The sequence below is a fragment of the Lutra lutra genome, chromosome 9 (assembly GCF_902655055.1).
Source record: "Lutra lutra chromosome 9, mLutLut1.2, whole genome shotgun sequence".
NCBI lineage: Eukaryota > Metazoa > Chordata > Mammalia > Carnivora > Mustelidae > Lutra > Lutra lutra.
Genome location: NC_062286.1, coordinates 140,563,932 through 140,589,574, shown reverse-complemented (window position 1 = coordinate 140,589,574; position 25,643 = coordinate 140,563,932). Strand labels below are relative to the sequence as shown.

The following is a 25,643-nucleotide window of genomic DNA, read 5'->3' as shown; positions in this document are numbered from 1 at the left end:
TCTGCAGAAGAGAGGGGCAATCACATCCAAGGTCAGCTCAAGGCTCGAACCAAGGGAAGAGGCTGCAGAGGAGGACAGGCGTGGTCCCCACCCCGGCATCCCCCCTGCAGGGCACGCAGTGTCCCCTGTGTGGAGCACGACTCTTTCCTGTCACCAGCTTCCGCATTTCCAAAGCAGGCATCTCCAAGGCGCAGCTAGAACTGGGTCATGCACTAAGGGCTGCCAGGTTAGGTCCTAAGAACTAGTACTGCCTCCCAGAGCACAGGGAGAGAACATAAATTTTGAGAGTCAGGACAGCAAACGGCTGGGAATCAAGGGTCGGCCAGAGGAGACTGTCCAGGCTAAAAGTTCTGTCCGCCAGCTGTGCGGCCTTGGGCAAGAGATCCGATCTCTGAGACTTGTTTCTCCTCATCTGTCAAATGGGGTCATAGCTCCTCCCCACACGCACAGATGGAAGAGCAGACGGAGCACAGCACTCAGCCCGGAGTGGGCTCGGCCGCCGTGATGACCGCTGTTCCCGCAGGGTGACTTCACGGTGGCTCCTCCCAGGTCCCCGCACTGCGGTGACTCCCAGGCAACCCAACGCAAGTGAGAAGCATCAAGTACTTGGCACTGGGGCCTGTGACCATAGTTCTCCGCGTTGGAGACCACTTTCATCTACAAAGAGGAGAGGTGCTTCTTTTTTTTTTTTTTTTTAAGATTTTATTTATTTATTTGACAGAGAGAGAGAGAGATCACAAGTAGGCAGAGAGGCAGGCAGAGAGAGAGAGGAAGGGAAGCAGGCTCCCCGCAGAGCAGAGAGCCCGATGTGAGGCTTGATCCCAGGACCCTGGGATCATGACCTGAGCTGAAGGCAGAGGCTTTAACCCGCTGAGCCACCCAGGTGCCCCGAGAGGTGCTTCTTTTTATCACCCCCATGCTTCCCCCAGAGGTAGAAATCTGCCATGATGTTGTGTGGATTGCAGGAAGAAAGCACAGATGACAAAGCCATTAAAATACAAATAGAAATGGGAATTTGCAGCAAGCCTCTGCAGTCCGGGCGTCCTCGTCCTCAGAGCGAGTGTGAATTACACGAGTCGGAGGATTCGAGCCATCAGATAAGGCCCGGTTCCTCCCATAGCTCTGACACTCGCAAGGGGACAGATACGGCCCTTATCTCATATTAGCAACCGCATTGAGTGCAGCCGATTTTTAGTTCCCGCTCTTTGGGGATACTCCCATCAGTATCTGTAGGGCGCACTCCACCAGCAGCGGGACGCCTGTCCACCTGCCGAGAGACCACGCTTGTGGCAGGAGGAATAGGGTGGGGTGGACAAGGGGCCGGGGGCAGGGACAGGCGGGGACACTTTGATTAGGGCTTAGGTAATGGTATCTGCCAGGTGTCTCTTAGAGAACTCGTACACAGAACATGGGTCGGTATGGAGAATAGGGCCCCACAGCCTACATGCACCCAGTCACGATTTGTTGGAGAAATGGTACATAGATCCTGCAATACAGTCTAAAAATATGATGTGCATTCCGCAGAACGTGGGAGCCACTCAGAGACGCATATGAAGAGGCCGGCGGCCTGCCCCCAGCCCCGTGAAGGTAGGTGCTACTGAGTATAGGATGGCTTTCTCCATGGGGCCAGGAGAGAGGTTTTCCACCACAGACTGCCACTCATGTGCTCAGTAGGGCACCTACTGTGTGCTACGCACGCCGGGCACTGAGCTGTGGGCTAGGCACGTCACTGTTGCAAGAGCTGGACATCTGGCAGGGAAAACGGGTCATTAACGGAGGAGCAAACACGTGACTCCTGGGTGACGGCCCAGGTTTGGGGAGTCACCAGGGGGACTCCTGGGACTCAGCGAGAGTCAAATGCCCAGCCACGAGTTATTACAGTGAAAGGACACTGAACACAACCTGCAAAGGGAAAAGGTGTGCAGGGTGAAGCCCAGGGAAAACCAGGCATGAGCTTCCAGAAACCTCTCCCAGCAGAGGCCTGCGGACAGCACTCAGATCCTCCAGCAACAAGTTCTGACAACACCTGTGAACTCGTCTCCCAGGGAAGCCCCTCAGAGACCAGCACCACAGCGGGCACCAGGGGCTGGTTCCGAAGATAAGCTCTGCCTGGCACAACCAGGAGGCCAGGCCCTGGAGGGGAAGCAGGCGCCCGGGGTAAAGCCCACGGTCTGCACACAGCGGAGGAGCAGCGAGGCGCTCTGATCGTCAGAGAACGGCAGGACCCGTCCCAAAGCCCAGCGGTGCAGGTGCCGGCGGAAGGCCAGCCTTGCAAGCAGGCCATTCTAAGGACAGCAGACGGGCTGGCTCCGTTAACCCTTTTCACACGATCACACACCGTGGGGATGGCTGCACGGGAATTCAGAAGAGCGTGCGCTAGGCTCGGTGCAGCGAGGGGAGGGGTCTTTCAGACAGTGTGGCAGATGCTAATTTCCAACTACGGCCCCAGCATCCTCCCACCTCCCATGTCCTCACCATGTGACCTTGGACCTCCCCCACCGAGGGACGGGTGCCAGCCCTCACCCCTGCGTCTGGGTGACATCCAGGGCCGGATCATCAAAGATAACAGAACTTGAGCCTGTTTCTCTTAGGAGGCTCCCTCTTGGGACCTCCGTCCCCCTGTGCAGCCCATGTAGCAAGGATCTGAAACCCACGGTCCCGGCTGAGCTCCCAGCTCCCAGCAGCACCGACATGGTGCAGGTCTGGACTGAACCGTGTCCCTCAAAATTCATACACTTATGCCCCTGAATCTATCTGGAGACAGGGACTTAAAGACGTAATTAAGACAAAATGAGGCCATTAGCGTGAGCTCTGCTCCAGTCTGACTGTATGCTTAGAAGCAGAGGAAATGTGGACACGGAGAGAGCCACCAGGGGCAACACACAGAGAGGACAAAGGCCACATGAGGAGGCGGCCATCTACAAGCCAAGGAGAGAGGCCTCCAGAGAAACCAGTTCTGCCCACGCCTCCATCTTGGACGTCCAGCCTACAGAACGGCGAGAAATCAAATTTGTGTCGTTTAAGGCTCCCAGTCTGTGGTGTTGTGTTATGGGGACCCCAGCAAAGTGACATACTAGCCATACGACTCAGAGTCCCCAGAGAAACAGAAGTGACAGGAGATATGTTGACGCAGACAACCAGACTGATTACAGGCACTGGCTCACATGCATCACAGAGGCTAAGAAGTCTGACAGTCTGGCGCCTGCCCTCTGGAGACCCGGGGACACCTGTGGCAGAGGTCCAGTCCACACCTGAAGACCGAGAGCCAACGTCCAAGGGCGGGAGAAGACAGGCGTCCCAATTCTGAGGACCCGGGACTGCCGGATTCCACTCGGAGCAAGGCCTTACGAAGACACATATATTCACCCACACCCAGTGACAGGTGGAACCCGTCACCTTCCCAGAAACGTGCCAATCACATAAAATCAACCCCTTCCCAGGTAACCCAGGCCACTGGCCTACAGAGGGCGCCACACCCACATCATGCACCTGCACCCCTCCCCACCCACACCACAGTGTGGTCCTCAGTCCGCCAGGAGCCTGCCGGGCCCCAGTGGTACCATCCCAGCCAGGCCACCAGGCTGGCTCGGAGAAGACCGATGCGAGGGGTGTGGGCAGTTGCTGTTAACTGTCCTTACAACTGCATTTACTAAAACTGAATTTTGGTAGAAATCCCAAAGGCAGCAGTTGCCTCAATGAAGCTCAAACAACGGAGGGGTTGGGGGACCCCAGTGCCCTGGGTCTACCACGAGGAAGTCGTGAGGGCGCTTGTCTGGGCGGCACGTGGGGAGGGTCTCCTCCCAGGGGTCCCGGCCGTGGCAAGCAGCTGGGGCAGCGAGGAGGCTCATCTAGACTTTTCTGAACAGCGGGTCCATGAGCTGCTGCTTCACAGTCAAAGGAAGGAAGGAAGGAATGCACACTCACGTGGTGACCATATCAGTAAGTCGCATACGTTACAGAATCAGAAAACAAACCCTTGCCCAAAACCGGCTTCCATTTATGGTTCAGAAGACGGGATCTGCTTTGTGATCCTGAGCAAAGGAAAAACCACCCAAAGCCCCCACCGCCCTCCAGACCATCTCTCCTCCCTGTGCTCCCCTGAGCAGGGGAGGACATTTCCCCCAGAATCCGCAGCTCCCCAGACTGAGCATTTTGACTCTGGGATTCCCTACTAAAAATCTGGAATCTACCACATTCTCTTCATGAAAATGAACTACAGCAGATTAGAAACAGAAATGTAAAAGAATACCTAATTGGCCATGGATAGGAAACGTGACACATATGTTTACGACCCATCATCCTGGTTTGCCCCGGGGACTGAGGACTTACAGGGACAAGGACTGGCCGCACTAAAACCAGGACCGTCCCAGGCAAACTCGGCGTCCGCTCCAGCTCGGAGCAGAAAAAGATTTCTTAAGAAACAGAAAGCAAAGACATCGAGGAACAGCTTGATAGATTTTGCTACATCAAGACGAAAACCTCAGGGATGTACTGAGGGGTGGGGGGCGGCGGTGGCAGTTACCAGCTCGGGCTGCAGATCCGAAAGCAGCTAAGAGAGTAGATCTTAAAAGTCCTCGTCGCAAGAAAACACTTGCCACTACACGTGGTGATGGACGTTCACTAGACTCACTGCCGGGATCTTGCAATGTATACACCTTTGGTATCGCTACACCTGACACTAATACAATGTTACGTGTCCATTATACCTGAAAAGAAGAAACCAACCTAAGAACTTCTCCTGCACCAAAGACACTATAGACAAAGCTAAAAGACAAGCCGCAGAGACAGCATAAGTACCTTCAGCAAGTAGAGGGTCAGACTTGAGAACACATAAATAGTTCCTACAAACCATCTAGAAGAGGACCAACAACCCCACAGAAATACTGGCAACTGAGCAGCAACTCACAAAACTTAACCAAATGGTCAATTCACACACACGCACGCGCGCACACACACACACACACACACACACACACACACACCCCTCCAGGGGTACCTGGGTGGCTCAGTGGGTTAAGCCTCTGCCTTCTGCTCAGGTCATGAGCTCAGGGTCCTGGGATCGAGTCCCACATCAGGCTCTCTGCTCAGCGGGGAGTCTGCTTCTCCCTCTGCCTCTCCCCTGGCGTGTGCTCTCTCTCTTGCTCACTCTCTCTCTCAAATAAATAAATAAAATCTTAGACAAACAAACAAACAAAAAACCTCCAAAACAATCTAGGGAATGGAAATTAAACCAAGGAAGTGACACTTTTTTTGCAGAATTGAGGAAATGGGAGACTCTGAACAGTTCAAGACAGCTGGAGGGCAGGCACCACAGACACTGCCATTGGAAGCAACGTCGCCTCTTCGGGAAACTATGCAGTTGCACCAAACATAATTTAAAATGTGTGCATCGGGACGCCTGGGTGGCTCAGTGGGTTAAGCCGCTGCCTTCGGCTCAGGTCATGATCCCAGCGTCCTGGGATGGAGTCCCACATCGGGCTCCTTGCTCGGCAGGGAGCCTGCTTCTCCCTCTGCCTCTGCCTGCCACTCTGTCTGCCTGTGCTCGCTCTCTCTCTCTCTCTGACAAATAAATAAATAAATAAAAATAATAATAAAATAAAATGTGTGCATCTTCTACCCCAGAAATTCTGCTTCTGACAACGCGCCGTACAGAGGAGCACTTGCCAGGTGTCCCACAGATGCACGCGGGACACTCGCTGCGGCCCCGCCCGGGACACGAAGACCGAGAGCGACCTCCACGGCCAGCGGCAGCAGAAAAGCCAAAACGGCCGTGGAATATTCTAAAGCAGTTGGAAGGAATCTATTAACCCAGATACATCTCCCAGGCACGTTGGTGCACAAAAACACTATGGTTCAGGACAAGATGTGCTGCCTTCGGATGCTATTTCTTGAAAACACTTACAGGAAACCATCCTGTACAGCTTCCGAGCCCCACACACACGTCCAGACAGTCTGCCGGGAACCCTGGGAGACAGTAATAGAGGGGTCACCTCTGGGGAGCACGGGAGAAGCGCAAGGAGCGGTGCTCACCTCATTCGTAACGTTCGCACTTCTCACTTGGATGAGGCAGTCGCGACACGCTAGAGTAATTAATAGTTTTCCCCAAAGAAGCCTGTTGCCTGCATCGAGCACACGACGTACACTTCAGCCAACAAATACTGACTAGCGCTGACCAGAGGCCAGACCTGCTCTAAAGCCTGAGGGTCACTCAGTGCCCGTGAAACAAAAGCAGGGCGATCTACGGGGTCATTTGGCCATGCTCATCAGCAGACAGCACTCCTTAAGGTAAAAGGATGGCCGATACCTGTGGACAATGGACAAGCAGAGAGAATGCCAGGGCGGGGGACAGGAGTGGAGGGAGAGCTTAAGCAGGATCTCCTCCTGGCAGGCCCTCGGGTCCCTGATGATCACAAACCGCCTTCTGCCTCCAAGCACACACTTGTCCCCAGAGAGGAGGCTGAGGTCCACAGGGCAGGTCCGGACCCATGGTGGCTTCCACCGGTCAGGTAAGCCCAGGCCTGGGATCCCCGCACTGCTGGGGGTGGGGGCAGCCGGAGACGGGCTGCTTGGTGTTTGCAGTGTGCAGCACCCACTCTCCCTCTTCTGAAGACACCCCCTGATCTCTTCTGGGGCCTTGGGCCTGGCTACTGAGGGACGGGCGTCCACACCTGGCCTCTACCACCCAGCCCCCCACCTTTCCTAGGCCACAGTGACAGGTGCAGGGGCAGGTGATGTGGCCTAGCCTGAGTCCTGCACAGACAATGGGACGCTGGCTGGAGCTCCTGAGCCACCGGGCTCTGGACTTCCAGCCTCTTGACCTGGCAAGCACTCCTTTTGCTCCTGAGGTCTAGTCCCCTGCTAGCCTAAAAGCCAGCTGTGCACAGCTGGCTGTCATTCCGATTTCAACAGAATTGGGCAACTGTGATCCTTCCCACATCTTCAGGGTCACTGCCTCCGCGAAGCCTGGCCCGGCCCTAACTCTGAGCCCTGAGCTGAGTCAGGGAAACAAGGCATTACATTTCCAGCTGCCTTGTGCGGCCCCTAAAGCCGCAACTTTTATGAGCATCAGCAGAGGCGTTTCATGATATCATCCAGCATGCCTTTCCCTTCAAACAAATCAACAAACATACAACCTCATTTGGTACAGAAATACCCCAGTACGTGTCAGAGCTTCCAGATCAGATCCCGAAGTCTGGAAGAATGAGTGGCTCATTTGTTCCTAAATCAGAACAGCGGCTCTGGCCACAGAGCCCTCAGCCCTCTAAGGTGGGGACCTGGGATCTGCCCAGGGCAGACCCCCGGAGGCAGCCGCGCCCAAATCAGGGGGGCTGAGCTTCCAGCAGCCGCTGGACAACCCTTGGCTCCTCGTTTCCCAGGGTCTGGCCATCAGGACACACAGCTGGGGGCACACAGCTGGGGGCACACCTCCAGCTCTGCCCCGGCTCCCGGGACCCTTGCTCCAAACCGAGATATGGTATTTGGGCCGTCCTATCTGATTCCACACCGAAACCCAGAAACTCGGCCCCACTCTGCCTTGGGCCCACCCCCACCTCCCGGGTGACATCCTCTGGGTGAAGGCTCCGCCCGGGTGAATCTCAGCCTGGATGCTCCAGACTCAGATACGCCACTGCCCACACCACACATCCTCGAGGACGTCCCACAGGCCTCTTCGTGCTAGAACGGCCTCCTCCTGCCGACCTTCTCCCCCACCAGCCTCTCTCCTTCGATGCCTTTGAGGACCATACACGGAGCCACAGCCCCAGACATGGAGCCTGTGAGCTCTCCTGCATTTCAGGCCCCCAAGGCTGTCCACTTTGCCCACCTCTGTCCCCTGGGCAGCAGCATCTCCCCTCCCCACCAAGAGCCAGGACAGCCAGAATGAGCTACTCCCAGATACAGCAGGTCAGCCAATCCCTTTGCTTAAACACCGCCCATGGCCTCAGACGGCACAGGTTAAAGCCCCATGGCTCATCAGGAGTCCCGGGTCTACCTGCTCGCCTTGCCAAGTATAGTTCCCTCATCTCCCCTTGCTCACAGGTCGGTGGCCTCAGTGACCCCCCTGCTCCCTGTTTCCACCGAGCTCATTCCCATCTCTGGGCTGCTGCTGCGGCTTTTCCTCCTGCTAGGAATGCTCACACTCCCTACCATACGTGGCTCCCTGCTTCTCCCCCATCATCACACCTGCAGCCAAATATCCTTCTTCCAAGAACCTTCCCTGGCCACCCCCACCCTCACAACAGTCCCCACCTCAATCACCCGCTGCAGCCACTCTCTGCCCAGGGATTATCCTATTTGTTTTCTTTGCTTCCACGACTATGATGGGTCTCCCTCCTACTAGAATAAAAGCTCCCTGAGGGCAGGAAGCTGACCTTGCCCTCAGGCCCAGCATCTAGGTCAGCTCCTGACCCATTTTCAGGAATGAATAAACACCTGCTGACCCCCCCACCTGCGCGGTTGGTTTTCTCCCTGGGAAAAGTGGGTTAGCAGAGGCTGAGCCCTGCCAGCCTTCAAGGCCTACACAGAAGCCACAGAACTATTTTAAAAATGCCCAACAATTGAAATGAACGTGTGCGGCGAGAGTTGCGTAATGTCCACGGGGCAGCCCGTACACTCGGGAGGGCTCTCCATGCACCGCCGAGCGGCGGGAAGTCAGGACTCGGATTGTCCCTTCTCAAAGTCCAACCCCAAATACACCGGCTGTAAACTCAGTACCCAACGGTGGGCGGGGGCAGGGGGGACTTTCCGGGAGGAAGCCAGCTCTGTGTGCACCTCCTGTGTGCAGGCACGGGGCAATGGGGTATGGGAACTTCTGTCCCCATTAGAGGGTGCGTACCCTGGGGTCAGGGAGCATCCCACTCTTGGTCAGCGCTATACCCCCAGAGCTCAGCACAAGGTCTAGGATTAGTGGGTCCTCGGTGCTCCGGAGGGATGGAGTCACAGCAGAAGGGCCGTCCATCCTCTATGCTGGGACTCCAGATGCTCCCTTAACCACAGGTTTCTCCCCCAAAGCTTCAGCCACGGGCTTCTCGCACCCAGGGCACCACAGAGGGCCTGGTAAAGCCGGCTCTCGTGGGCTACCTGCTGGTCCCCAAAGCCCAGCATCAACCCCAGCGTCACTGCCTTCTAGACCCCCTGACTCTGGGTGCCTCAGTTTCCCAACCTCGGCAGGGCTGACACTGTGTACTAGATCATTCTCCTCTTTTCTTCCCTGGGGGGACGGGGGGTGTGGTCCTGGGCATCACAGGTGCTCCAAGGCACGCCTGGCTTCTCCCCACTAGATGCTAGTAGTAATTAGGGGGGAGATGTCACAATCAAAAATGGGGGGCATAGAATCACCCCACCCGAGAGCCACCAATAAAATGCTACTGAGGTTTCCAAGCCAGTTTCCAGACTGGCTTGATCCCAGAACCACTGGCACTGATTAAAAATATCAATTCCAGGTGAATCTGAGGGGCAGGCTGAGGGTGGTACCCCCCTCCCCCCTGGGGAAGCTGCTTGTAATAGGGGATTCTCACCAGGAGGCCAGTCAGCAAACAGTGGTCTAAGTTTCCTCTGGCCCAACAGCATTCAGCCTTCTGGGCACCAAACGCACCAGTGGCCACTGGGGACCCTAAGCCCCCTCCCACTCCCAGCGCCTCTTCCCTGGGCAGGTGGCGCTCTCAACCTTTTTCAGCTTCCTCAGCCCCTCTCCTGAGATCCTGTCCCTTTAACTTCAGCTGGACCCTCTCCAGGACCAGGTGGCTGCCTGCAGGGGCCCTGGCCTCTCCTGCCTGACACAGGTGGTGGCCCGCTGTCCTCCTGGGGGGCAGGGGGACAATGGAACACGTGCGGAACTCTTACTGGGTTGGGGGCGCTGCCCACGTGATCCCACCTACTGCCCCAAGGCGCAAACACTGGACCGCCCCCATTTTACAGATGCAGCACTAAGGCAAGTGCTCTGCGCACAGCACACGCAGCTAGCAGAGGTGGGTCTCCAGCCGCGACGGCCCCAAGACCCCAAGGCCAGCGTCGGACCACTGCGCGCACCGTCCCCCTTTGGGGCAGAGTCGCCCGCCTTGGCTGCAGGACAGCCCGAGCCGGGAGGCGCCTACCTCTGTGCCGGGGGGCGCCGCGGGTGTCCTGGCCACCCTGCAGCGGCCGAGGGCATGGCGCGGGCTCCCGGCTTGCTCGCTCCCCGGCCCCGAGCCCCCCGGCCCCTCCCCTCGGCGCGCGCTTACCTTGCGCGGGGCCTCGGGCGGCTGCGGCGACGTCCCGGGTCCCGAAGGCGCGCAGCAGCGAGCGCACCCGCGCGGGCCAGCGGGAGGGACCCCCGCCCCCGCCGCGCATCACGCCGGAGGGCCGCTCCGGGCCGCGTCCGCCGGGGGCCGCCGAGCGCAGCGCAGAGCCCGGGGGTGCGGAAGGCTGGGCGGGGGGTGCGGGAGGGGGCGGGCGGGGCTGCGGGGCCGGGCGCGGGCGGGGCACCACGCTGGCCCGCCCCTCGGCCGGGCGGGGGCGCGCGGGGGCGCCCAGGGGCGCCGCCTTGACCTTGATCTTCCTGGACCCGCCTGGCGCCCCAGCCGGGGTTGCGGGACCTCAGGGCCTGGGGCGCCCCGCAAGCGTTAACCGGACAGCGGGCAGGAGGGGCAGCCGCAGTTCACAGCGTGGGGAGGCTGCCCAGGGAGAGCCGCTGCGGGACCCTCAGCGCCAGCGTCCGGGGCTGCAAAATGGACCCGGGGAGGGGGAAACGAGAAGCGGGTGAGTCTGGAGTGTGCTAGCGCCCGTCTCTCCAGGGTGGGAGACGCCTTGGCTGCCTTTAATTTACCTGCTAACGACGGAGAAGCCATTGTTGTGCTAATACACCGTGACATGCGTTGTCAATCTTTGTGAAAAATAAAACTAAAATCATAACTATTTTTTTTAAAGATTTTATTTATTTATTTGACAGAGAGAGATCACAAGTAGATGGAGAGGCAGGCAGAGAGAGAGAGAGAGGGAAGCAGGCTCCCTGCTGAGCAGAGAGCCTGATGCGGGACTCGATCCCAGGACCCTGAGATCATGACCTGAGCGGAAGGCAGCGGCTTAACCCACTGAGCCATCCAGGCGCCCAAATCATAACTATTTTTAATGTGTACTGTATGTAGGACACCCTCGTAGCCACCAACTGGCTCAAGGATTAGAACTGTGCCAGCATTTCCCCTGCCCCGTCCCCCTGAGAGCTCCCACCAGTCACCACCGCACCCCAGCGAGTCTTCAAAGGGCTCCAGCCGCCTCTGCTGGCTTTGGGGGGTTTGCCTTGGAGGCAGAGTCCCTGCCTGAGGTGGGCTCAGGACCTTCAGCATCATCAGGGTCATCTGGAGAGGTCCCTGTTACCAGCAGAGTGACTGGCTCAGTGTACCAGGCAAAGGTCCTCAGAGCCCCAGCGGGACAACAACCCCCATCCCCACCACCCAGCATCTTCCAGGTGCAGCTCCACCCAGGAAACCTCCGGTTCAAACCCTAGCAACTCCTCGACCAGGTGCAATCACGGTGTCCATTTCACAGATGCAGAAGGGCAGGCCGCATGGAGGAACGAACTGTCCCTGGCCACAGGGCTGCTGAGTGCAGTGCTGGTCGTGGATGCTACTGGACATCCTACCACCTGCTTCTAGCATTTCCTGTCCTCACCGCTCCTCATCTTTAGAACTTTGTTACAATGTAACAACAACTAATAGCTAACACTAGGTGCCAGCATATGCCTATACTCGTATAACCTTTAGGACAACTCCTTGAAGAAGGTAGAATTATCATCTCCACTGTATAGATGAGAACGTCATCCCCAGCTGCCTCCTATTTTCTCCTCCATCAGCTCGCGTAGGGAGGTACTAGGATCACCTCGCTTTTTATGCTGGTAACAAAAGTTCTGTTTCCCTCAGGGCAGCTCCCTCTTAGCCCCAGTGGAGCCAAGACCTCTCCCTAATGCCAGAGGTGGGCGCATGACCCAGTCTGACCCATCAGCAGAGTCCCCACAGCCGACCTCAGTGATTGGTTCAGGAAAGTTGGTCCAGGGAGACACATACCTGGGATTCCACTGGACTAGGAGAGAGAAGCCCCTTTAAACCACCAGCCCCGGAGAGGATGGTCTGGGATTCTGGACGTCATCACATACTTCAGAGTTCCAACAATGTGGAAGAGAGAGGATCCCAGAGACGGGGTATACTGGGACTGCTGGCTTTGTCCGAGCCCCTGGTTCCAGCTGTCCCTGAATTGTCCTTCCCAGCCTCCCGGACGTTTCCTTCCCCTGAGCCTTGGTGGGAAAGAGAGAGTAAGACACAGACATGACAACATACTCACAAATCAAAGGTGTTAAATGGGCAACCCACAGAATTGGAGAGAATGTCTGCAAATTGTGCCTTTATCTGAAAAGCTAGAGAACTCCTCAAACCCAACAACAGAAGAACAAACAAGCCAGTTCAAAAATGGGCAAAGGACTTGATCAGACATTTCTCCAGAGAAGACGAGCAAATGGCCCATGGCCCATGAAAAGATACTTAACACCGGTCATCCCTGGGAAATGTAAACCCAAGCCACAATGGGAAACCACCTCGAACCCACTGTTTTTTAAACATATGAAAAAAAAAACAACACAAAAAAATGAGTCTTGGTGAGGATGTGGAGAAATGAGAACCTTCGTGCCCTGTTGGTGGGACTGTGTGATGTTTAGGGTATACACAGTATAAAGGACAAGATGAGGCAGCTGCAGGAAACGGTATGCAGGTTCCACAAAAAACTTAAAAATAAAATTACCCCGTGGTCCAAAAGCAATCCCACTTCTGGATTTACAGAGAAAAGAAATGACATCAGGGCCTCGAAGGTACCTGCCCACCTGTGTTCACAGCAGCATGATTCACAAAAACTAAAATGTGGAAGCAACCCAAGTGTCCACCCATAGATGAGTGGAGAAGCAAAATGTGGTCTGTCCCTACAGTGGAAAATTCCCCGTCTTAAAAATGAAGGAAATTTTGAACTTGTGTGCACGTGGATGAACCTTGAGGCCATGGTACTAATACCACAGCCAAGGCAAAGACACAGGCTCTGAAAATACGGGATGATTCCATTTTTTTTTTAATTTTTAAGATTTATGTATTTGTTTCAGAGGGGGGAGGGGCGGGGGGGAGAGAGAGAGATTGTCAAGCAGACTCCTGGCTGATCATGAAGCCTGATGCAGGGCTGGATCTCAGGACCTTGAAATCATGACCTGAGCTGAAACCAAAAGTCAGAGGCTTACCTGACTGAGCCACCCAGGACTCCCTGATTCCTTTCTAAATGAGGTCCCTGGAAGAGTCAGACTCGTGGAGGCAGAAGTGGAAGGGCGTTTGCCAGGGTCTGGCAAAAGAGGAAGAGAGAGTTAGCGTTCCATGGGGGCGGCTGGAGTTTGGGAAGAGGAGACATTCTGAAGGTTCTGTTAACAGAACAACATTATGAATGTATTTAATTCACAGAACTGCACATTTAATTCTGGTTAATTTTGGTTTTGCAACTATACTGAATTAGTTGATTAGATCTAACCATTTTGGGGGGAGTTTTTAGGGTTTTCTACATATAAAATCATGTCATCTACAAATAGAGATAATTTTATTTCTTCCTTTCCAATTCTGATGCTTTTTTTTTCCTCTTGCTTCATTGCTCTGACAAAGGGTTCCAGCCCCATGTTAAGTAGGAGCCATGAGAATGGACGGTTAGTCTTACTCCCAGTCTCAGAGGAGAGCTTTTGAGCTCTCAGCACTGAGCGTGATGAAAACAGCCTCATGATCCTGCAAATATTGGAACATATACCCCCATATATCTGTGGGAAATGAAATCACTATGTCAAGGAGAATGCACGCCCCCCTGTTCTTAGCCGCCTTCCCCACAAGAGCCAAAACATGGAAGAGACCTAAACATCCATCAACCAATGAGTGGATAAAGAAGATGTGGGCACAAGGGCAAGGGAAGCAAGGGCAAAAAACTACTGGGACTACATCAAGATCAAAAGCTTTTGCACAGCAAAGGAAACGGTTAACAAAACCGAAAGACAACTAACAGAATGGGAGAAGATATTTGCAAATGACATATCAGATAAAGGGCTAGTATCCAAACTCTATAAAGGACTTATCAAACTCAACACCCAAAGAACAAATAATCCAATCAAGAAATGGGCAGAGGACATGAACGGACATTTCTGCACAGAAGACATATAGATGGCCAACAGACACATGAAAAAGTGCTCCACATAACTTGGCATCAGGGAAATACAAATCAAAACCACAATGAGGTACCACCTTACATCAGTCAGAATGGCTAAAATTAAGTCAGGAAACGACAGATGTTGGCGAGGCTGTGGAGAAAGGGGAGCCCTCCTACACTGTTGGTGGGAATGCAAGCTGGTGCAACCACTCTGGAAAACAGCATGGAGGTTCCTCAAAAAGTTGAAAATAGAGCTACCCTATGACCCAGCAATCGCACTACTGGGTATTTACCCTAAAGATACAAACGTAGTGATCCGAAGGGGCACGTGCACCCGAATGTTTATAGCAGCAATGTCTACAATAGCCAAACTATGGAAAGAACCTAGATGTTCATCAACAGACGAATGGATAAAGAAGCTGTGGTATATATACACAATGGAATACTATGCAGCCATCAAAAGAAATGAAATCTTGCCATTTGCGACGACGTGGATGGAACTAGAGGGTATCATGCTTAGCGAAATAAGTCAATCGGAGAAAGACAACTATCATATGATCTCCCTGATATGAGGAAGTGGAGATGCAACATGGGGGGTTAAGGGGGTAGGAGAAGAGTAAATGAAACAAGATGGAATCGGGAGGGAGACAAACCATAAGAGACTCTTAATCTCACAAAATAAACTGAGGGTGGCCAGGGGGAGTGGGAGAGGGAGAGGGTGGTGGGATTATGGACATTGGGGAAGGTATGTGCTATGATGAGTGCTGTGAAGTGTGTAAACCTGCCGATTCAGACCTTTACCCCTGGGGCTAATAATACATTATATGTTAATAATTAAAAAAAAAAAAAGATGTGGGCGGTATATAGGGTAATGTTCTGCAGCCATGAAACAGAAGGAAATCCTGCCATTTGTGACAATGTGGACGGACCTTGAGGGCATCATGCTAAGTGAGATAAGGCAGACAGCAAAAGACGGACACGGTGTGATCTCACTTCTGTGAGGAGCCTAAAAAACACAAACAAAAGCCAAACTCATAGAAATGGAGATCAAATCTGTGGGGACCAGAGGTGGGAGTGGGGAGTGGGGCAAAGGAATTGGAGGAAGGTGGCCCAAAGGTTTGAACATCCAGCCCTAAGATAAGTCAGTCCTGGACATGGGACACAACTCCTTTTTTCCTTCCACCCTTCCTTCCTTCCTTTTCTTTCTTTCTCCTTTCTTTCTCTCTCTCTCTCTTTCTTTCTTTCTTTCTTTCTTTCTTTCTTTCTTTCTTTCTTTCTTCCTTTCTTTGTATCTCTATGAAATGATGGATGTTAATGAACTTAGTGTGATCATTTCACAATATATACACAATATACACTTATACAGTGCTGTGTTGTATTTCAATAAAACTGAAAGAAAAAATGCAAAGGAATCTTAGTGGCAGTTGTTCTTTTAAGACAAACTTTGAGTAAAGAATGTTCTAAAAAAATAGAAATAAACAAAATGATTACTTTTATATGACGTGGATTTTTAACTTGATAGATTTTTTTTTTTTTAAGAGAAAAGCAGCATTCCCTCAAAAAGTATCAGTGTCTTCGTGTGGCTCGGCTGAGGAGGAGGATGGGCTCTGGAGAAGGTACACACAGCCACTGTGTGTATGTTTTTGTGTGTTTCTTTCTTAGCCACTGAGAGTCTGTTTTATTTCCTGAAAGCAAAAGACAGAGACTCCTGACGTCCAAACCCAAGTCAGAAGAAAACCAGTGTGTGCCCTGCAGTGGTCTGGGGCTGAAATGATTAGTTCTTTCAAGTCTCCTGTTTTATCCTAAAAATCCATTCCCTGCACACACTTAAAATCTCCCTCCAAATGGCCCAGGGGAGCCGATGCTGAGGGAGCAGGTACTCAGCCCCGTGGCCGTCCTGGACCTGCACTGGAGGCACTGTGACCCACCTAGCGATGACTTTTCCAAGAACAGTCCCCTTCTCCCCCTTGTCCCTGTCCTGGCCCCATTTCATGCCGCTGCTCTCCTCCCCCCTCCTTCCTTCCTCTTTCCTTCCTTCCTTTCTTCAGGATGCTGGGTGTGGAGACCAACGCCAAGTTTGAACTCATGACCCTGAGATTGAGACCTGAGCTGATATGAAGATTCTGATGTTTAACAGACTGAGCCGCCCAGCTGCCCCTCTCTTTCCTTTGTCTTTGTGCAGTCTTGTCTCTCCAAGACCCAGCTCAGAGGCACTTCTCTTCCGGTGCTGAATTTTTTGAATGACTCTAAACTGCCCCAAACCCTTTTTGAGTCAAACGGAAATATACAGAGCAGTGGCTGTCAGTTCTGGGGCACCTACTGTGGCTGTGTGCTGGCCCTATGCCCTCCCTCGGGGACCCCTCACGCCCTGCTTCTCAGCATCTTACAGAGGTGGACACAGGTTCAAGGTCGTTGGAGTGACCACAGAGAGGAGGTTTCAAGGCTAGACTGCCTCCAGCCGTCAGATTCTCACTTGTCATCTCTTTTGTCCACATGCTGATTGAGGTTAAGAGTCTAAGCCTGCCACTGTCCCCTTGGGAAGTTTTGGGGGTGAGCACTAGGGGTCAGCATTGCAAGGCTGCGGCGCTGGAGAGAAAGAAACTCAGAAACCAAGTTGTTTCCAGGAACGTCAGGCTCGAGGGAGGGACGGCGCGCCCTCTCGTGGCCACTCGGATGAATGCAGCAGAGCTGGTCCAAGGTTCCCCAACCCTGGGGCGCTGAAGGTGCCTGGCCTGGATGGAGTTATCTGAAGTTTGGGGTGGGGGTGGAAATGGCCCACAAAGGCATCATGGAGGCAGCCGAGCTATGTTTTCTAAAATGCACCCAACCTGCCATTCTAGCCAACAATCAGCATTGCCTTCTTCCATTTTCCTCTGTGTTTTAGGAATGAGGGAAAAGCTCCTCAAAACCTTTGCAAAGCATTGCAGGGATATCGATCAACGGTGAAAAACAAATGCTCATAGTGCACAATGGTGCGGCCACCTTGGAAAACAGCCCAGCAATTCCTCAGAAAGCTAAGCGTGGAGCTGCTGTGTGGCCCATCACTCCCTAGCACTCCCACCCTGGGCGTCGACCCAGGGGAGTAGGAAACACGTCTCACCAGAAAGCTTCGATTGGCCCCTCAGGGCAGCATGACAACTTGCAATAGCCAAAAAGTGGAAACAACCCAGATACACATGGGCTGGTGAGTGGATAACTGAACTGAAATGCATCCACACAACGGGATCTTACTTGACAGTGAGGGGGAAGACGTGGGGACCTGTGATCACCGGACAAGCCTTGAGACCATGGTGCTCGGTGAAAGACGCCAGACACAGAGCGACAGCAGGTGTGGGGTTCCCTTTAGGAAGAAACGAGCAGCAGAGATACAGGAGGCAGATTAGTGTTTGCCAGGGGCTGGGGAGTGGGGAATGGGGGGCGGCCACTGATGGGTGCGAGGTTTCTTTATAGGGTGATAAGAAAGATCTGGAATTGGATGGCAGTGATGGCCATGCAACCTTGTGAATACACTAACAACTGCTGATTTGTACACTTCCAAATCGTGACTTTAGGATACGTAAGCGACATCTCAATTAAAAATACAGTTCTCCACGCAGCCACCTGGTGAAGGGCCCACCACATGCCAGAGTGTTTAGAAGTAATCAGTTAATCCCACCCCACTCCACACCCCTGGCAGCTGGGAAAACGAACTTATTTTATAGCAAGAACACTGAGTCAAGAAGGCTACTGTGTTGGGATTGGGACCAGGCTCCATTTCTCCCATTGGTGTGGGGAGGAGGCAGAGTGGGAGTCTCTCGGGAGCCGTTTGAGAACAGCCAGACCTCTGGAGCTGAAACAGCAGGAGGGAACTCGTTGGCATTCGTCCACCCGTGCATCCACCCGTCCATCCTTCTGTCCCCTACCCATTCATCCTTCTGTGCGTTCGTTCAACTTTTCTCTGACTCTCTGCCTTTTCCTTCCTGGCTACCTCCGGGTCTCCATCAGCTGTGGTCTCCTGGACTCTCTCCTCTTGCCTCACTCTCTCTCCCTGTCTCAGTTCCAGCCTTTCCCCTCCCCCTCCCCCACCGCTCTCTCCAGTCTGCACCTCTCATGCCCTGCAGCTGATGTGGTCTGTGGGCTCCTTCTCCATGCCTCTCCGGGCACCCCCGCGGTGGAAGGAGTCTCCTGGATCCCTCTCCTCTCCTCTGATTCCTCCTTCTTTACCTTTGACAGGAAGATACCCCAGGCTGGGATTTAGGGGGAGCAGCAAACTGGGGGCACTCCTTCCGGGCTTCTCTCCAAACTAGGGATTCAGGAATTTTCACCCCAGTTCCCTGCACACACATCTGAGTGCCCCCAGCCCTCCCTAGAACCTGTTTCTCCTTTTCCCCTGAATGTCCCTTCTTGAGAAAGCTCTCCACTACCTGTGTGAGCTTCTGTGTCCCTGCGTCCTCCTGGGAACTGAGCCCACTCTGTCTCTGAGGCTCAGCTGAGCGTACTGTCCTCCCATTCCTAGCTTCTGGAAGGCTCCTGTCTCTTCCCCAACCCCAGGCTGAGCTGAGGGAGGCAGACCCAGAGCAGGAGTGAGGGAAACTACAGGGAAGCCACCCATTGCTGTGTCTCCCAAAGGCTGAATAAGGAGGGATAGCAGCTACTTATCCTATAAACTGGACCCTCACAAGAATGAAAGCATGTGATATCTCAAGACAACAAGACAGCAGGTGTAACTGGGACTGTCCCAGGCAATCAGTGACACAGGGCCACCCTGTGTATAAGGGACACCCTCAGAATGGTCCCTTTGTGGACAGAAAAAGAAAAGGACTTGCCACCACCTCTTATGTCCCCTTGGTCAAAGATTTGTGCAAGGAGCCCTGAATCCCTGAGACCCCCTGCATCTCGGCTCAGAGCAGGGTCCCACAGCAATTCCCAGTGTCTGCAGGGAGGGGGACCTGGGCAGCATCGAGGCCCCTCCAGCTGCTGGAGCTCCGAGACATGCCGGTGCGCTCCAGGCAGGATCTCTGCCATACAGGGAGGAGAGAGTGCCCCAGAACCAACCCTCCATGACCAGAAATATGCACAGTTTAGAGCATATGCTGTGTTCTCCCTGGCCAGCCCTGCAGGCCTCTGTGGTGGTCTGTCATAAGAGAGCACAGTAGAAGAGTAAGTCCTGGGTGGGGGAGACGATTGTCCCTCCCAGGCCAATAATGGTGGCAAAGCTGTACTCACACTCACTATTGATGCTGCTGACATTAGGATTGGGAACCTTGGTCCTTCTCAACAACAACTTTCTTTGGGGCCCTGGGGTGGCTAAGTGGGTTGATCGTCTGAACTCTAGGTTTGGGTGCAAGTCATGATCTCAGGGTCATGAGACTGAGCCCCAAGTTGGGTTTCACGCTCAGTGGGGAGTCTGCTTGGGATTCTCTCTCCCCCTCTGCCCCTCCCTCTGCCCTTGTGTGCTCTCTCTCTCTCTCTCTCAGTAAATAAATAAGTTTTTTTAGAAAACAAAAACAATTTGCTCCTTTTGATGAAGTATATGAGTTGCAGGACCAGTTGGGGTCCCTCTCGTGGCCACAGCAAGCCGGCCACAGAGTCCCACCGTCTCTGGAAGAGACCCTCAACTCAGCAAGGAGAGGGAGGCCGTCCTTGAGGGAGAAGGGTCTGCAGCTGAAGCAACAGGAAGTGAGGACTTGTTTCAGCTCATAAAAGCACGTCAGTTTTGTACTCTGCCCTTTTGGGGTTAATATAAAACAACCAGGCGTGCTGGGGCTCTCCCTTGCTGAACACGTGTCCCAAGGATGGGTCATGCAGCACGGCCAGTGTGACCATGTGGGCTCCCCTGCCTCTCCTCTCCTCTCTGCTGCTAGAGCTGGCAGGTGTCTACACAATGGGCTTTGGGACAGGGGTAGTTGTCAGCTCTGTGACCATGCCTCCCAGTGAACATGGGACTGCCCTTTCTATGCTTGTTGTCTTGGTATAATTATCAATAGCACTCCCTTTCACTCTCAAAAGTATCCCCGTTTGGGTAATAGAAGTCTGCCTGGTGTGATGTTAATTTTATATGTCACCTTGACTGGGCCCTGGGATACTCAGATGGCTGGGAGGATATTATTTTTGAGTGTTCACGATGGTATCTTGGGAAGAGAGGAGTGTTTGACTCAGAAGACTCAGTAAAGAAGATCACCAGTGTGGGTGGGCATTGAACCATCTGTGGATGGCCTGGATAGAACAAAAGGTAGAGGGAGATGAGCTCCTTCTCTATGCTTGAGCTGAGACATCCATGTTCTCCTGCCCTTGAACATTGGTGACCTTGGTTCTTGGGGTTTTGGACACTAAAAGACACTAGAGAATCCCTTACTTTAGAAATAAAAGAACTAAAATCTAGTGAGACCAAAATTAAAAATGCTATTACCAAGATGCAATTCCAAGTGGAGGCTACAAAAAGAAGGATGAATGAAGCAGAGGACAGAATGAGGATATAGAAGATAAAACGGTGGAAAATAAGGAAGCTGAAAGGAAGAGGGAAAGAAAATTATTAGATCATGAAGGGAGACTTAGAGAACTCAGTGATTCCATAAAGCAAAATAATACAATATCTGTATAAATAGGAATTCCAGGAGATGAAGAGAGGGAGTGAGGGGCAGAAGGTTTATTTGAACAAATTATAGCTGAGAATTTCCCTAATCTGGGGAAGGAAATGGGCATTCAAGTACAGGAGGTACAGAGAAGCCCCCTAAAAATCGATAAAATAGGTCAAAAATTCAATATAGTAGAGGGAAAATTGCAGATTTCAAAGATAAAGAGAAAATCCTGAGAGCAGCTTGAGAGAGGGGGTCCTCAACCCACAACGGGTAGACCTATAAGGCTGGAAACAGACCAATCCACAGAGATCCAGCAGGCCAGAAAGGGCTGGCTTGATTGCTCAGGTTACTAAATGAGAAAAATATGCAGCCGAGGATACTTTATCCAGCAAGGCTGTCATTCTGAATGGAAAGAGAGATCAAGAGTTTCTAAGACAAACAGAAATGAAAAGAATTTATGATAACTAAACCAGCCCTGCAATAAACAGTATAGGGGATCCTGTTAGCGAAAAGAGAGCCCCAAAAGTAACAGAGACCAGAAAGGAACCTAGACAATAAAGTGACTTTGTGACAGGCACTATATTGGCACTAAATTCATATCTTTCAATAATTACTCTGTAAACAGAACCAATGCTCCAATTAAAAGACATAGGGTATCAGAATGAATTAAAAAAAAAAAAACCATCAATATCCTGCTTACAAGAAACTCATTTAGGACCCAAAGACACCTCCAGATTGAAAGCAAGGGGGTAGAGAACCATTTATCATGCTAATAGACATCAGAAGAAAGCTAGGGTAGCCATCCTTACATCAGACTTTAAACCATAGACTGTACTAAGGGGTGTAGAGGGACACTATATCATAATTAAAGGGTATAGCCTACAAGAAGATCTAATAATTGTAAATATTTATGCTCCTAACTTGGGAGCAGCCATTTATATAAGCCAATTAACAACAAAATTAGATAATAATACAATAAAAGTAGGGGACTTTTAACACCCCCCTCACAAAAATGGACAGACCATCTAAGTAGAAGATCAACAAAGAAACGAGAACTTTGAATGACACACTAGACCAGATGGACTTCACACATATATACAGAGCATTGCATTCTAAAGCAAGAGAATATATATTCTTCTCGAGTGTACATGGAACATTCTCCAGAATAGATCACATACTGCTTCACAAATTAGGTCTGAACTAGTACCAAGTGACTGAGATTATTCCCTGCATATTTTCAGACTACAGTGCTTTGAAATTTTAACTCAATCACAATAGGAAATCTGGAAGGAACTCTAATACTTGAAGGTTAATGAGTATCCTACTAAAGAAGGTTGGGTCAACCAGGAAATTTAAAAAAAATTTAAAAAAATTCATGGAAACAAATCAAAATGAAAACACAACAGTTCAAAACCTTTGGGATGCAGCAAAGGTGGCCCCAGGTGGGAAGTACATAGCAATACAAGCCTTTCTCAAGAAACTAAAAACATCTCAAATACACATCCTAACCTTACTCCTAAAGGAGCTGGAAAAAGAACAGCAAATAAATCCTACACCAAGCAGGAGATGAGAAATAATAAAGATTAGAGAAGTCAATGAAATAGAAACCGAAAGAACAGTAGAACAGATCAATGAGTATAGAAGCTGGTTCTTTGAAAGAATTAATAAGATTGATAAACCTCTAGGCAGATTTATCAAGAAGAATAGAGAAAGGACACAAATTAACAAAGTCATGAATGTGGTGTCCCCTGAACTCCATGGAGACAGAAGGTCCTATGCTAGGGACCCTTTCAAACCCTGCCCTGGGTGTCTCTTCCTCTGGCTGGTCATTTGCATCCTTTATCACATCCTTCCTAATAGATCAATAATACTGAAAAAGAATTAAATGAAATCATGAATTAAAGAGGAGGGATCATGACAACATCAAGGAAATATGAACAATTTCAAGAACATCTTAAAAGAAACTATATGCCAACAAATTAGGTAATCTGGAAGAAACAGATGGATTCCTACAAACATATAAACTACCAAAACTGAATGATCCAGGAAGAAATGGAAACCTGAACAGACCCATAACCAGCAAAGAAATTTTATCAGTCATCAAAAATCTCTCAAAAAACAAGAGTCCAGGGCCAGATGGCTTCCCAGATGAATTCTATCAAACATTTAAAGAAGAATTAATGCCTATTCTTCTGATGCTGTGCCAAAAAATAGAAATGGAAGGAAAACATCCAAACTCATTCTATGAAGCCAGCATGACCTTGATCCCTAAACCAGACAAAGACCCCTATAAGAAGGAGAATTATAGACCAATATCCCTGATGAATATGGATGTCAAAATTCTCACCAAGATACCAGCCAATAGGATCCAACAGTACATTAGACAGATTATTCACCCTGACCACGTAGGATTTATTTCTGGGGTGTAAGTGTGGTTCAACATCTGCAAATCAATCAACATGATACACCACATTAATGAAAGAAAGGACAAGAACCACTTGATCCTCTAAATAGATCCAGAAAAAGCATTTGACAAAATACAGCATCCTTTCTTGACAAAAATTCTCTTCAGTGTAGGGATAGAGGGAACCATACCTCAGTATCATAAAAACCACATACAACAGACCCACAGTGAATGCTCATGGGGAGAAACTGAGAGCTTTCCACTAAGGTCAAGAACATGACAGTGATGTCCACTTTCGCCACTGTTGTTCAACATAGTACCAGAAGTCCTAGCCATAGCAGTCAGACAACAAAAAGAAATAAAATGTATTCAAATGAGCAAAGAGGAAGTGAAATTTTCACTCTTCACGGATGACATGATACCCAAAGGACTTCACCCCAAAAGTGCTTTAGAACTGACACAGGAATTCAGAGTCACGGGATATAAAGTCAATGGCAGAAATCAGGGCATTTCCATACACTAACAATGAGACAGAGAGAAGAGAAATTAAGGAATCGACCCCATATACAATTGCACCAAAAACCATAAGATACCTAGGAGTAAACCTAGCCAAAGAGGTAGGGAAAGGACCTGTACTCTGCAATCTATAGGACACTTATGAAAGAAGTTGAAGAAGACACAAAGAAATGGAAAAACATTCCATGCTCATAGATTGGAATAACAAATACTGTTAAAGAGTCTATGCAGCCTCGAGCAATCTACATGTTCAGCACAATCCCTATCAAAATGCCACCAGCATTTTTCATAAAGCTGGAACAAACAATCTTAAAATTTGTATGGAACCAGAAAAGACCCTTAATAGACAAAGTAATGTCAAAAACAGAAAACCAAAGCTGGGGCCATCACAATTCTGGACTTCAAGCTCTATTACAAGGCTGTGATCATCAAGACAGCACTGTACTGGCACAAAAACAGACGTGTAGATCAATGGAACAGAATAGAGACCCCAGAAATGGACCTTCAGCTCTATGGCCAACTAGTCTTTGACAAAGCAGGAAAGCATATCCAGTGGGAAAAGGACAGTTTCTTCCACAAATGGTGCTGGGAAAATTGGACAGCCACATGCAGAAGAATGAAGCTAGACCATTTTCTTATACCATACAGAAAAATAAACTCAAAATGGGTGAAAGACCTAATGTAAGACAGGAATCCATCAAAATCCTAGAGAACCCAGGCAGCAACCGCTTCAACCTCGGACAAAGCAACTTCTTGCGAGATATGTCTCCAAATGCAAGGGAAACAAAGGAAAAATGAATGATTGGGACTTCATCAAGGTAAAAAGCTTCTTCATGGCAAAGGAGACAGTCAACCAAACCAAAAGACAATTGACAGAATGGGAGAAGGTATTTGCAAATGTTTTATTAGATAAAGGGCTAGTATCAAAAATTGATAAAGAACTTACCAAACTCAACACCCGAAAAACAAAAAAATCCAGTCAAGAAATGGGCAGAAGACATAAACAGACATTTCTCCAAAGAGGACATACAAATGGCCAACAGATACATGAAGAGACGTTCGACGTCCCTCATCCTCATGGAAACACAAATCAAAACCATGAAGAGATACCAACTCACACCAGTCAGAATGGCTAAAATTAACAAGTCAGGAAACAATGAATATTGGTAAGGACATAGAGAAAAGGGAACCCTCTTACACTGTTGGTGGGAATGCAAACTGGTGCAGCCACTCTGGAAAACAGTATGGAGGTTCCTCAAAATGTTACAAATAGAGCTACCCTATGACCCAGCAATCGCAGTACTGGGTATTTACCCCAAAGATGCAAATGTATTGATCTGAAGGGGAATGTGCACCCCAGTGTTCATAGTAGCAATGTCCACAATAGCCAATCTATGGAAAGAGCCAAGATGTCCACTAAAAGAAGAATGGATAAAGACAATGTAATATCTATCTATCCACCTACATATTGGTGATGGAATATTACGCAGCCATCAAAAAGAATGAAATCTTGCCATTTGCAATGATGCGGATGGAGCTAGAGTGTATTATGTTAAATGAAACAAGTCAGTCAGAGAAAGATAAATACCATACAATTCCACTCGTATGTGCAATTTAAGAAACAAAACAGATGAGGAGTACCTGGGTGGGTTAAAGCCTCTGCCTTCGGGTTAGGTCATGATCCCAGGATCCTGGGATCGAGCCCCACATCAGGCTCTCTGCTCAGTGGGGACCCTTCTACCCCTGCCCCCTGCCGCTGCCTGCCTCTCTGCCTACTTGTGATCTCTGTGTGTCAAATAAATAAATAAAATCTTAAAAAAAAAAAAAGAAAAGAAACAAAACAGATGAACATAGGGAAAGGGAAGGAAAAATAAGATAATAACAGAGAGGGAGACAGACCATAGGAGACTCTTAACTCTAGGAAACAAACTGATGGTTACTGGAGAGGAGGTGGGGGGGAATGGGGTAACTGGGGGATGGGCATT

The 25,643-nt window shown here is 50.6% G+C and overlaps 1 protein-coding gene across 1 annotated transcript in view; it reads right to left on the bottom strand.

Moving 5' to 3' along the window:
* PHACTR3 (phosphatase and actin regulator 3) overlaps positions 1 to 10,241 on the bottom strand; it is a 225,140-nt gene extending 214,899 nt beyond the window's left edge. The window contains exon 1 of the mRNA XM_047747010.1: positions 10,218 to 10,241. The gene's annotated coding sequence lies outside the window, so the exon portion shown is untranslated. The remainder of the gene's footprint in view (positions 1 to 10,217) is intronic.
* Between the last annotated feature and the right edge of the window lie 15,402 nt (positions 10,242 to 25,643).